At 46.7% G+C, this 12086-nt stretch overlaps 1 protein-coding gene and 1 long non-coding RNA gene across 4 annotated transcripts in view; one reads left to right on the forward strand and one right to left on the reverse strand.

Annotated features, from left to right (window-relative positions):
* The window catches only part of rhbdl3 (rhomboid, veinlet-like 3 (Drosophila)), a 50478-nt gene that overhangs the window by 11488 nt on the left and 26904 nt on the right, over window positions 1-12086 (forward strand). The window lies entirely within an intron of this gene.
* LOC121719341 lies at window positions 4893-5445 on the reverse strand. The gene is made up of 2 exons (XR_006034251.1): window positions 5203-5445; window positions 4893-4938 (listed from the first exon to the last, which is right to left on the reverse strand). It is a non-coding gene; the product is annotated as an uncharacterized LOC121719341 (long non-coding RNA).

The raw sequence follows: 12086 nt of genomic DNA on the forward strand, positions 1-12086 counted from the left end.
AACAGTGGTGAAGATGTGTCACTCCTAGTGTAGAGTAGGGCCACCCTGGCCCTGGGCTCTGTTTAATCATTATGAGGGGAAGATATAGTGGGAGGCGTGTGTGTGTGTGTGTGTGTGTGCGTGTGTGCGTGCGTGCGTGCGTTGGTGCATGTCTGCCCTGTGGCAAATTCCAAGTCTGTCATTCAGGCGATGAAGCCTGTTGATCAACCCAGCAAAAGAAAGTAAACGCTCAACTGGAGCAGAGAATGGGATGATATCGCAGGAGTGCTTGATAAGATGCCTGGTTTCACCAAACTCTCTCACTTCATTTCACAATTGGGGAATGTTTCCATTCCTAGCATCATAATGGGCACAGAGGTTTGAAACTGTGAAATCACTGGCTCAGCCTCACCAATCACATTGATCAGGGATTCCTTTGCTTCGGCGGCGGTCAGGTCGGGAAAAGATGTAGATGGGTCGGCCGCTGAGGGAGAGAGGCTCCAGTTGACGTGCCTGGCGTAGAATGAGTTTGCAGACCTGAAAGTAGTGTACTCTGATGACAGAGGGTCTTGGAGGTTGTTTTGGCTTTGGCATAGTTCTATGAGCCCAGTCAATTTAAGCACATCCTGCTCAACCACTGGAGACAATTTCAGTGGCTGACACCCCTTCTAGGTCCTCAGGAATGCTCACCGGCCTGATGTTATTTCTCCGGGACCTATTCTCCAGGTCTTCGCACTTAGATTGTAAATCCTTAAGTTGGCTTTGGAACGTCGTTACCGTGATCTGGAGAGCAGACACAGAGTCGCTGGTAGTGGTTGCTGACATCTCCAGATCCTTTAGACGGCTTTCCTGCTCCTCTGCTGTTTTCTGTAAGCCGGTTACAGAGGAGGTCAGTTCCTCTCTGACAGCAGCAATGGCAGCTTGTACTCCACCAACGGTCAGTTCTATTTTGGTTATGGTTATGGGACTTTGCAGACGCCTTTGTCCAAAGCGACACACAAATACAAAAAAATTTGGTGCAAATATCAACTTTTAGTGAGTACAGCCGTACAGTGCCTTGGTTAGCATGTTAGCTGTTTGTTGACCATTGTTGTTGCATTCAGTTGATTCCTCCGGCGAGCTAGCGTTAGCACCACAAGCCCCTTTGTTGGATGATGATTTAGCAGTTGGTGGCTTCATAGTTTGCTTTTAAAATTGGTCAGTAAAAGCCCAAGTACATTAAATAATAAAATCTATAAAGACGAAATGATCTGTTCTATTATCTGTATCAAAATGAGAAAAGTTGCCTCACAGAGCTTGCTAATAGATCGCCTGCATTGCTCCTGTGCAACCTTGATCAGGGATTCCTAATGTTACTTAGTTTAAGTGAAATAAAAATGTAACTAAACATAAGAGTAAACATAAGAGTAAACATAAGAGGGGGTTTTAAACAAATATCGGTAAAAAAAATGAAAACGAATACTGCTACTAATATGGACCGATCAGTGTCAAAACAGGTCAAAACTGGCCTATATATTGACAAAACATATATCGGTCTGTATCGACCTGTAGTGTGTGTGTGTTTTTGAGAGAGAGAGAGAGAAAGACAGAGAGAAAGAGAGACAGGGTGTGTAAGAGAGAAAGAGAAACATATGTCATGGACGGGGCAAGTTCAGAAGATAAGAACCTACCTCCACCAGTCTGTGCACATCACTTGTGTGTGTGTGTGTATGTGTGTGTGAGTGTGTGTGATGCGTGACGATCTCCGTAGCCGCGTGCTCATAACCTCTTATTTGCACTCTCCTCCCAGGGTGCCGCCGCGAGGGGTGCAGATGTCGTCTGGCATCTCATTTCCATAGGCGCCCGAGGGCACGGCGTTTTGCCTCTTTTGATTTCCTTCCTCCGTTTCCTCCCTGGCGGCGCCCCCGCGTGTCACACCAGCCTGTGGCTCCCCTACCACGCCACCCCACCCCACCCCACCCCACCCCACCCCACGCCACCCCACCCCACCCCACCCCACCCCACCCCACCACACCAACCCACCCCACCCCAGCCCGCCCCCAGCGCCAGGCAGGAGCTCATTTTTATCTAAGCACAGTGATGAATGAGCTCCAGAGCGTTTTTGTTTATTATTGCCTGAGCGGAGCATCAGTCAAGCCAACATGATAGAGCTCCACCAGCTTTCCCCGACACGTTGCAGCAGTCTGCCGTGCGGAGCCAGGCTGGAGCGGAAATGCATTGTTTATGGCGCCGCGCGGTGCAAATTGCCTGGAGATGTGGACCAGCTCAATAAGACATTAATGGAAACTCAATTGAGTGCTGCTATGGTGACAGAGTGAGGGGGCGTACAAGCTCCTGCCTGACTGGCTCTCTGGACCGTCACCCCCCACACACACACACTTTCAATTTAATGGTGACCTGAAAAACAGTGTCAAATCAATCCCTGAACCATCACGCTTCATTTTGCTCTTTATCTGAGCTATACAGTAGAACTTTACTTTGTTGAACCGTCATGGTATTCGTTTAGTATATGAAGCTCTTTCAAACTAACTTTTTAAGATGTAAGTGGTGGCTGCAGGAACTCTTAGTCCAAGAGTGTAAGTGAAGCTCCCTGATGCCGGTCCGGTCCGGTCCTTGGCCCAGTTTGACGTCAGCTGTTGATTTGTGTGTTTGGCACCGGGCCGTCAGATAACTGAGCTACTCGCTGATGAATGGGGGGCCCTCGGACCCTCTGTCAGGCTGACAGCTCGCTGCTCACTGCCCATCGAGCGCGCCAGAGACGAGACTCACATCGATTACCACCGACAGGCTGCCAGGCCGCCCGATGCGTCACGCACACCGGTGATAAAGCACCACCGACAGGAGCAGGCCCCCGATAACGCCGGCGTGGCGCGGCGCTAACTCTTCGGGCGACTCCCACAGCTCGGACGCTCGCAGTCGGTTTGGTGCCCACGGAGCCATGGGCAGATACCATCTGTCGGCCTGTGAAAACGAGCCTCGCTCACTGGAGCTATAGTTAGCGCTCCTGCTGCAGAAACGCACAACGCTCGTCTGATGTGTATCTCATCCATCTCTAAAGACGGGATTCAAACTACAGACTCCTGTTTGTCATTCTACACCAGAAAGTCACAGTCTCTGTACTGATGAGACAACTCTTTTCCCAAACACACATGCATACGTGCACACATATGCACACATACACAGATCAACACAAATGCACACACACACACACACACACACACACACACACACACAGACATACACACTGCAGTCGTCAATAGAAACTTCCTTTTGTATGTGTGTCCTTCTATAGTGAATCCCAAGTACCCTAGTGAAGAACACTAGGCAGCTGGTGTGCTCTTGAATGTGTTCGTCTTCACTCTCCCTCCTCCAGAGTGACTATTATATGAGTGGAGAGAGCACACTGACTGAATACACACAGCTCTGCCTCTTTTGAAGTCTCTGGTGCTGAGTGAAAGGAATGGAGATTCTCCATCAGTGCACTCTAGTAATTGGGGCTTTCTGGGGGCCATTTGCGGAGGTGCAAAGCGGTTTGTGTTGGATGGGGAAGTGGAGGGGGCAGGTGCTGAGGGCAGACGTCTGGGAGAGAGAGAGAGAGCGAGGGAGTGTGGGAGTGAGGGCCCATTCATACATCATAATGTGGACAAAGTTCAGACCTGTTGGCAGCCTATGTTGTGCGCGGTATCAGTGGAAAACAGTCGGGGCTTCGCATGACCTCTAACTGGGCGCTGGTCGAAAGCGATATGGCTTTGTGTGGGCCAGCATGTGTGCTTTTCCGCTTGTTAACAGGTGCAGTTGGGGGGCGGGGGGGGGCTCCTCCTCTTCCTCCTCCTCCTCCTCTTCATTCTTCTCCTCATCCACTTCCTCGTCCTCCTCCTCCTCTTCATTCTTCTCCTCATCCTCTTCCTCCTCCTCCTTTCTCCTTCTTTCTCTGCACTCTGAGTGTTCCACACTCCTCTTTGCTTCTCCAAAACTGACCGGACACGGGCGAACCCCAACTTTTCATCACCTGATTTATTTTGAGCCGAGCTCTTGGGGCTGAGAATGTCGGCCGTGCCGCCGCTACGCTAGCGCGGAATCTGGCCCCTGCGGTCGCGGGGGAAATGAGATCCGTGTCTACGCTTGAGTCATCGTTCACGCGGCGACAGGCCGTCACGGCAGGGGTGTGTGCGCGGCATGAGATGTGAGCACGCCTGCGGCGTGGCGCAGACCGGCACTGACTGGCACAGCGCGAGCCAGACGGTGACCTTTAGCGGTGGCCGTGCGATCACAGATGATGTCTGGTAATTAACGGCTAGAGACAATGGCATCTCCTCATCCCCTCACACCCCCGTTGTCCACCCCTGTCCACCCCCGTCCTCCCCCTCCTCCTCCTTCATTGCCAGCCCAGAGGAGCTGCTCAGGTTATTGCAGGCGCTGCTCATTTTTATGTGTTTGATCAGAATGTCGTAGTGATTTATCTGCTGTTTGAATGGGAATAAAGGCTGTTTCCTCAGCAACAGCTGAAGGTATTGGGCAGTCACGGCCAGGCAGTAACCATCCTTCAATTGCATTGCTGGACACACACACACACACACACACACATACCATGAGAGTGAGAGAGAGAGAGACAGAGAGACAGAGAGAGAGAAAGAGAGAGAGAGAGAGAGAGAGCATGAGAGAGGAAGAAAGAGAGAGAAGTCCAACAGCCCTTGTTTTCCAGCTGAGTGCCTCCCCTGCTCAGAGCCCTGTTGGAGGCATGTTTGCAGGGTTTGCATGCTGTGCTGATGTGATCAATATTCTGCTCCTTCTATTCTCCTCTTCAGTGTGACTGAGCTCTTTTTATTCCTCTCTGCAGTATGGGCCAGCTTTTCCCAAGCCTCAGACACACGTGTTGTAGCAGCCCTCAGAACCGAAATGAAGAGGAGTCACGAAAACGGGTGCAATGACATTTATTGTCGCTCTTCCAGCACCGTGAAACTAAAGTATGATACACACAAGAGCAAGTAAATAAAAATACACAAACAGAGTGCATAGTTTTATGCAATTATTAACTGGATACTCAAAATGATAAATGAAGAATATGCTCGTGTAAATGCAATAGGCTACAATAAAGCCAACTTTCACATTAAATTCACCCGTGTGGACAACTCATAACTCAAGAAAACACTGCAAATATCATTTAACACTTTACGTTACAAGGTTCACTTGGATAACTGAACATTATACTTAAAGATTTCATACCTCGCTCCACTTTCCAAGGGTGCAAACTAGCAGTTCATTTAGCTGTCCATTAGCTCCTTGCAGGTAGTTCACAAAACAGACTTAACACGAACATAATATGCTAAAATGTAATCCGTAACGGTGATGTACACATAAATCTTCAAGTAAAACAATGAGAAAAGGTGTTCCTGTGCGTATGTGGTGTATGTTCACGCAAGAGAGAAAAAATGTCTGACTTGTCTAACAAAGCTTGCCGCGCGCTGAATCTCCTTACCCCTGTCCTGTGTAATTTCAAAATAAAAGTCTCAAACTATGGTCAATTACACTCCCACCAAATCATGTTATGATGAATGAGGTACAAACATGAAAATGAACAATGAATCAGTCATGATTTCTAGGCCACATTAGTACACACGCACAACAACAACAAAACAAAAAAAAAACATTCCACATGTGACCTAAACATGTCTGAGGTAAGTGGCTTGTGTTGGAAATCGTTTACTGAGCTTCCAGTAGCAAGACTAATTTTTGGATAGGTCTTTCTATAATTGAAGTTTTAAAAGTGTAGTGTCCCTTTCCTGTCAGATTCCGATCTCCTACTAGTACCTTTACACGACGAACTAACCCATCACTTCCTTCTGTGACGTCAATCACTCGTCCAAGACGCCACTCATTCCTTGTGAGCAGGTCATCCTTGATGATGACTAGGTCATTTACCTTTAGATTTCGCCGAGGTAAGTGCCACTTTTGTCTTATGGAAATATTCAGGAGGTATTCTCTTTTCCACCTGCTCCAGAACTGCTCAACAAGGTATTGTACCCTGCGCCACCTTTTTACAGCATACAAATCCTCCCTGACAAACTTCCCAGGCGGCGGCAAGGCGACTTTGGATTTCATCAAGACGAGGTGATTTGGAGTTAAGGGCTCTAATGAGCGAGGGTCATTGATTCCTTCCACGTTTAATGGACGACTGTTGACAATGGCCATTGCTTCATAGAATAGTGTTCTGAGAGAAGAGTCATCTAGTCTACCTGGACACTGCGTAACAGTAGCATTCAACACATTCCGAATGGTTCGAATTTGTCGCTCCCAGATGCCTCCTGCATGACTGGCGGAAGGAGCATTGAAGATGAACTCACATTGTTTGTCTGCCAGGAAGGCTTCCAGTGCCTTTGTATCACATTGCTTAAGGGCTTCCTTGAGCTCATTTCTAGCTCCGACGAAATTTGTGCCCTGGTCACAGCGGAGTTGACTGACTGCTCCTCTCAGACTGACAAAGCATCTTATGGCATTGATAAGACAGTCCGTAGACATATCTTCAAGCATTTCAATGTGGACTGCTCGTGAATACAAACATGTGAAGATAAGCCCATATCGCTTGTAATCTTTACGACCTTTCTTGACAACAAATGGACCGAAGCAGTCCATCCCACAGAATGTAAAGGGGTCTGAAGCTTGGCAGCGCTCCTTTGGAAGGTCGGACATTTTTTGCTCCTCTGTAGGTCGTCTAAGCTTTCGGCATTTTATACATCTGTGAACAAACTTGGCAATAGTCTTACTCCCACCATGGATCCAAAAACCATTGGCTCGTAGCTCCATCAATGTTTGATTTCGTCCCTGATGACAGATCTGGGCATGGTAATGAGCTATAACCAACTCAGTGATGTGGCTGTCCCTTGGGAGGATAATGGGGTGCTTTAGTTCTTCACTGAGGGCTGACTCTTTCAGTCTCCCACCAACACGAAGCAGTCCTTCATCTAGCATGGGGTCCAGGCAAAAAAGGGGACTTGAACTTGGGAGACACTTGCCCTTGTGACTTGTTTGAAGTACCTTTATCTCTTCAGAGAAGGCTTGTTGTTGGACCAGCTTAATCACAACCTCAGCAGCTCTCTTACGTTCGCCAATGGACACACATTCAACATGTTGTGAGGTTTTCTTAGATCCAACTCTCTTGATTCTTGCAACCACCTTCACAAGCTTTGTCCAGGAGGAAAACCGGTTCAAGCGGCTTAGGAGATCACTCGTTTCACTGACTTGGGTTGCAAATATTCGAGCTGCCTTGACTTCTGGATCTCCGACAAGCAATTCAGTCGAGGGTTTGGGTGGCAAGAGCACTTCTTGTTCCCACAGAAATCTAGGCCCGGATAACCAATTAGATGAGGAGATTTCTTCTGCGTTAATGCCTCTCGAAGCGTGGTCAGCCGGGTTTTGTGTTGTGTCAACATAGTGCCATTGGTTGGGATCTGTACTTCCTCTTATCAGTTGGATACGGTTGGCCACAAACACGTGGAACCTTCGTGCTTCATTGCAGATGTATGCTAGCACCACCTGAGAGTCAGTCCAAAAAAATTCTTCATCAATTTTCATCTGAAGTTCCGTCTTTAACATGACGCTCATTCTGGCTGCGGTGACAGCAGCTGAGAGTTCCAATCTCGGGATACTTAAGATCTTTGATGGAGCTACTCTGGACTTTGCCATTACGAGACTGCAATGGATCTCACCTTTGTTGTTTCTGTACCTTAGGTAGGAACACGCTCCATATCCTGTACAGCTGGCATCCGCAAAGTGGTGTAGTTCAATCCTGACAATGTTACCGAGGTTGTGAGGAACAGTACATCGGGGTATAGTGATCTCCTTTAACCTTCTGAGACCATCCTTCCACTCCTCCCACCGTGACTGAAGGCTTACAGGAATGGGATCATCCCATCCAACACCTCGGTGACACAGCTCTTGCAGGATACATTTCCCTCTCAGGGTGAATGGAGCCACGAACCCAAGTGGATCATAGAGGGAGGCGACAGCTGACAGGATACCACGACGAGTTGGAGGGCGGTCTTTGGCATCAATATTGAAAGAAAAGGTGTCAGTTTCCATGGACCACTGAATGCCAAGTATGTGTCCTTCTGGTAAGGTGTCTGGATTGAGATTGAGAGGGTCAGTAGTTGCTGCTCTTTCTGATGGAGCTACGCAGGTAAGGACCTCTCTTCGGTTTGAATTAAACTTATGCAAGCGCAAGCCTGCACTTTTGCAAAGTTGCTGTGCTCCGATGATTAGCTCCTTAGCCCCTTCCTCCGTTGGAACACTGATTAACCCATCGTCCACGTAGAAATTATTCTCTACAAAGGCTGATGCTAGGGGATGGTCAGTCTTATGTTGTTGTGCCAGGTACCGGAGTCCAAAATTGGCACATCCTGGGGAGGAGGCAGCGCCGAAGAGGTGGACTGTCATTCTATATTCTTGAGGTTCTGCTTCCAACTGACCTCCTTCCCACCAAAGGAACTTCAGGTAATTACGGCATTCGGGTAAAACGGAGAACTGATGAAACATTTTTTCAATGTCGCAGATCACAGCAACAGCTTCTCTTCTAAACCGTAGAAGAACTCCCACCAAAGAGTTGATCAAATCAGGGCCAGTTAGTAGTGTGTCATTCAAAGACATCCCATTAAACTTGGCAGAGCAATCAAAAACAACTCTAAGTTTATCTGGCTTTCTGGGGTGGTATACCCCATGATGTGGAATGTACCACACAGTCTCGCTCTCAGAAGCTGCTGGGGCTGGTTCCGCATCACCTCTGTCTATGATGTCTTTCATGAAGGCCATGTAATGGTCATAATACTGTTTGTTTGACTTCAACCTTTTCTTCAGGTGTTGCAGCCTAACAGTGGCCAGCTTCTTGTTATTTGGAAGAACTGGTAAACCAGTGCCTTTAAAGGGAAGTGGCATTTCGTAATGTCCATTGTCCTTTTGCTTAATGTTGTCACTCAGAAACTGAATGAATCGAACATCATCCTGAGACACGTATTTATCCTCATAGGTCTTTTCGCTGAAGTCCGATTCTAAAATCTTTAACACATCTGGAGCAGATGGCACTGGGATTTCTTTCACAGAGATTCGATGAACAAAGCTTTGATTTCCCTGCCTGTCCATGTGGGGATTGGCTGACCCTATGATACTCCAGCCTAATGCAGTCCTTTGTGCAAAGGGCTCATTTTCACTACCTGAGATGACCTCTAGGGGGGCCAGTGCTGACGGACAGTCGTAACCAATCAGTAGTCCCACCTCACAGTCTTGCAATGGTGGCATCTTGTTTCTTAAGTGGTTCAAATGAGGCCACTGGAGTGCTGTGCCCTTAGTGGGAATGTGTGACTTATCGACTGGAATGAAGTCTCGAGTATAGGCCTGTTTTACTGTGATGTATGTTTCCGAGTGCAGTCCTCTAACCTGTAGACCACTGACAGTCTTACTTGCTATTACTGTATTGGCAGCAGTCATGGTGCTTAACTTGAGTTGTACTGAAAACGTGGTCACACTGAGTCTTGCAGCTAGATCCTCCAATATGAAAGTAGAGTCACTCTGTGTGTCAAGCAATGCATAAGTGAGAATTTCCTTTTCTGGTGCTGTCGTCGAAGACACAAGAACTGGGACAATGCTGGAGGTGGCTGAGGCATGTTGTGTCAAAGCAAATGATGTAACCTTGTGTGTTCCTTCATTCCTATGTTCTCCTACAGCTCCAGAGTCCTTTGTAGCTTTTTCATTTGAGTTTATATTTCCTTCTATGTGCAGGCATGTAGGATGACGTCGACCACATGTGCTGCAGGTGTGCCGCCTTTTACACTCTTTGGTAACGTGTCCCTTTCTTAGGCAACCGAAGCAAAGATGATGTTCATAAATGAAAGCCCTTTTATCATCTATGGATTTTGCAGCAAAAGTTGGACATTTAGAAATACCATGAGTTTCATCCTGACAACATAAGCAAGGCAGCCATGCCCTTGACTGTTCTACTGTCTCAGTGGGAGAGTCTTTCGTTTGAGTGACTGTGTTTAGGGCTTTGGCTCGCTGTGGAACCCTCTCTTCTGTTGTTTTAATGTTCAGCAGAAGTGGTGAAGCAATGGGGTTGCATGCAATTCTGGCTTCCCTTGCCAGGAACTCTGTAAAGCGCGCAAAGCTGGGATAATTTCCACTTTGATCTAATTCTTCCACGACAATACGACTCCACCTACGGACCAACCACTCGGGAAGCCTTTTAAGAAGTTTGTGATTCTCCTCACAGTCATCGAGAATGCTCAGTCCCTTAACATGGGGAATGGCCTCAGCACATCCTTTAAGAAAATCAGCAAAGTCTCTAAGTGCAATTGGGTCATTTGCAGAAATCTTCGGCCACTTTGCAAGCTTATCTCTAAAGGCCTTTTGAACAATGAATGGATTCCCATACCTATCTTGAAGGACTGCCCAAGCACCCTGATATGCATCATCTGCGTTCCGATAGAAAAATCCCTCCACAGCCTTGCGTGCTTCTCCTGCAAGATAACTCTTTAAATAGAGCATTTTTTCAGCGACTGGAAGGGGCTTCTGATCAATTAATGCGTTGAAGGATAATTGCCAATCGATAAACTTCAAGGGGTCACCAGTGAATGTTGTAGGTTCTGGGACAGGTAGACGACTTAGAGTGAATGAACTAGCAATTTCTCGAGCTAGATTGACTTCTGACTGATTTGACGACGCTCCTTGTGATGTTTGATGAGGCTGGAACGGTGTGGCTTGTACATTTAATGTTTTGACAGTGATTTGGTGGTCTGGTGGGATCTGGATGTGTGTTTCTTCACCACCACGAATGAGGCTATCGCAGTCATTGTAAGCTTTCACGCGCGCTGCTGCTACCTTTACTTCACTCTCTGCTTGTAGTTGTTGTAACTTTATTTTCTCTCTCCCTATTTTTAATTTAATTTCAGCCTCCATGGCTTTCCATTCACTCTCAAGTTCATCAAGCCTTGACTGTTGAGCATGTAGTTCCTGCATGGACTTTGCTTGTTCTAACCTGGCAGCAAGCTCAGCCTCAGCATCGGCACGTTTGCTAGATGCCGTGGAGTTGGCATTAGAGATCTTATCAAATTCTTCAGGTGACTCAGAGAACACAGTTTCAGTGTTTGTTTTACCGAAGACCGACCCGTACTCATGCTTATTTAAAGTCATCCTCACTCTTTCCTTTTCAAGTTGACCGTTAAAAACTTCATGAATATTTTTTAGTCGTCTGGTGGCTAGTTCACAGATCTCTGCTGTTATAGTGCCACATGCATCCATTCGACTTACAATGTCTGAAGTAGTACTATGGTTTCTCTGCATAGCTTGATAATGTTGAGCAACTGTGTTGAGCTTAGATTCAATGTTGACTTTACATGATCTAAGCTCTTCATCTGAGCAGCACGACTTTAGCTGTGTTCTTATTTCCCTTGCTGTCTGTCGCCACACTTCATAAGTCTTGTTGAATGCTTTCTCATTTTTCTTTGCTTCTTGTTCATGTAATTCTTGGCCCTTTTCTGTTAGATTGCGCTCACGAGAGCTAGACCTGACCTGCGGTGACTTGTCTGCTTCTTCAGTGGGTTCTAATATCTTGTCTACTTCTTCAGAGGGTTCTGACATCTTGTTTATCTATGTGTCTGTTTATGTTACAAGCTTGTAAGTGTAGTATGTCTGTACTCAAATCTATGACTTTAACTAAATCTTAAACTATATAACCACTCACTTCAGACATTTACCCATCAAGGATATGCTAAGATAAGCAAAGAACAACAAAAACTATATCAGACAGTATTACTGATGATGTACAATCAAGCAATACACTTCTTTTAAACTCAATCAGGTTAACACAATAAACAGTGAAATGCATTCACCTTCGTTTTTCTTGCTTATTTGGAGTGTCTATCACAAAATGTACGTGAAATTACTCAATCACCTTGTAGGCCTAGGCTAATACACAATTTCCATAAACCATGTTCAATGTATCAAAATGTCCAATGTTGACGATCACTTAAATTTAACCTGTACTCTGTCGGTCTCTGATTGTGGACTTATCTGTAGACCATGGACATTTTGACGTCTGGCAAGCTGATCCTGGCAGAGCGTGGTAG

This window comes from Alosa sapidissima, chromosome 9 (assembly GCF_018492685.1).
Source record: "Alosa sapidissima isolate fAloSap1 chromosome 9, fAloSap1.pri, whole genome shotgun sequence".
NCBI classification, from domain to species: domain Eukaryota; kingdom Metazoa; phylum Chordata; class Actinopteri; order Clupeiformes; family Clupeidae; genus Alosa; species Alosa sapidissima.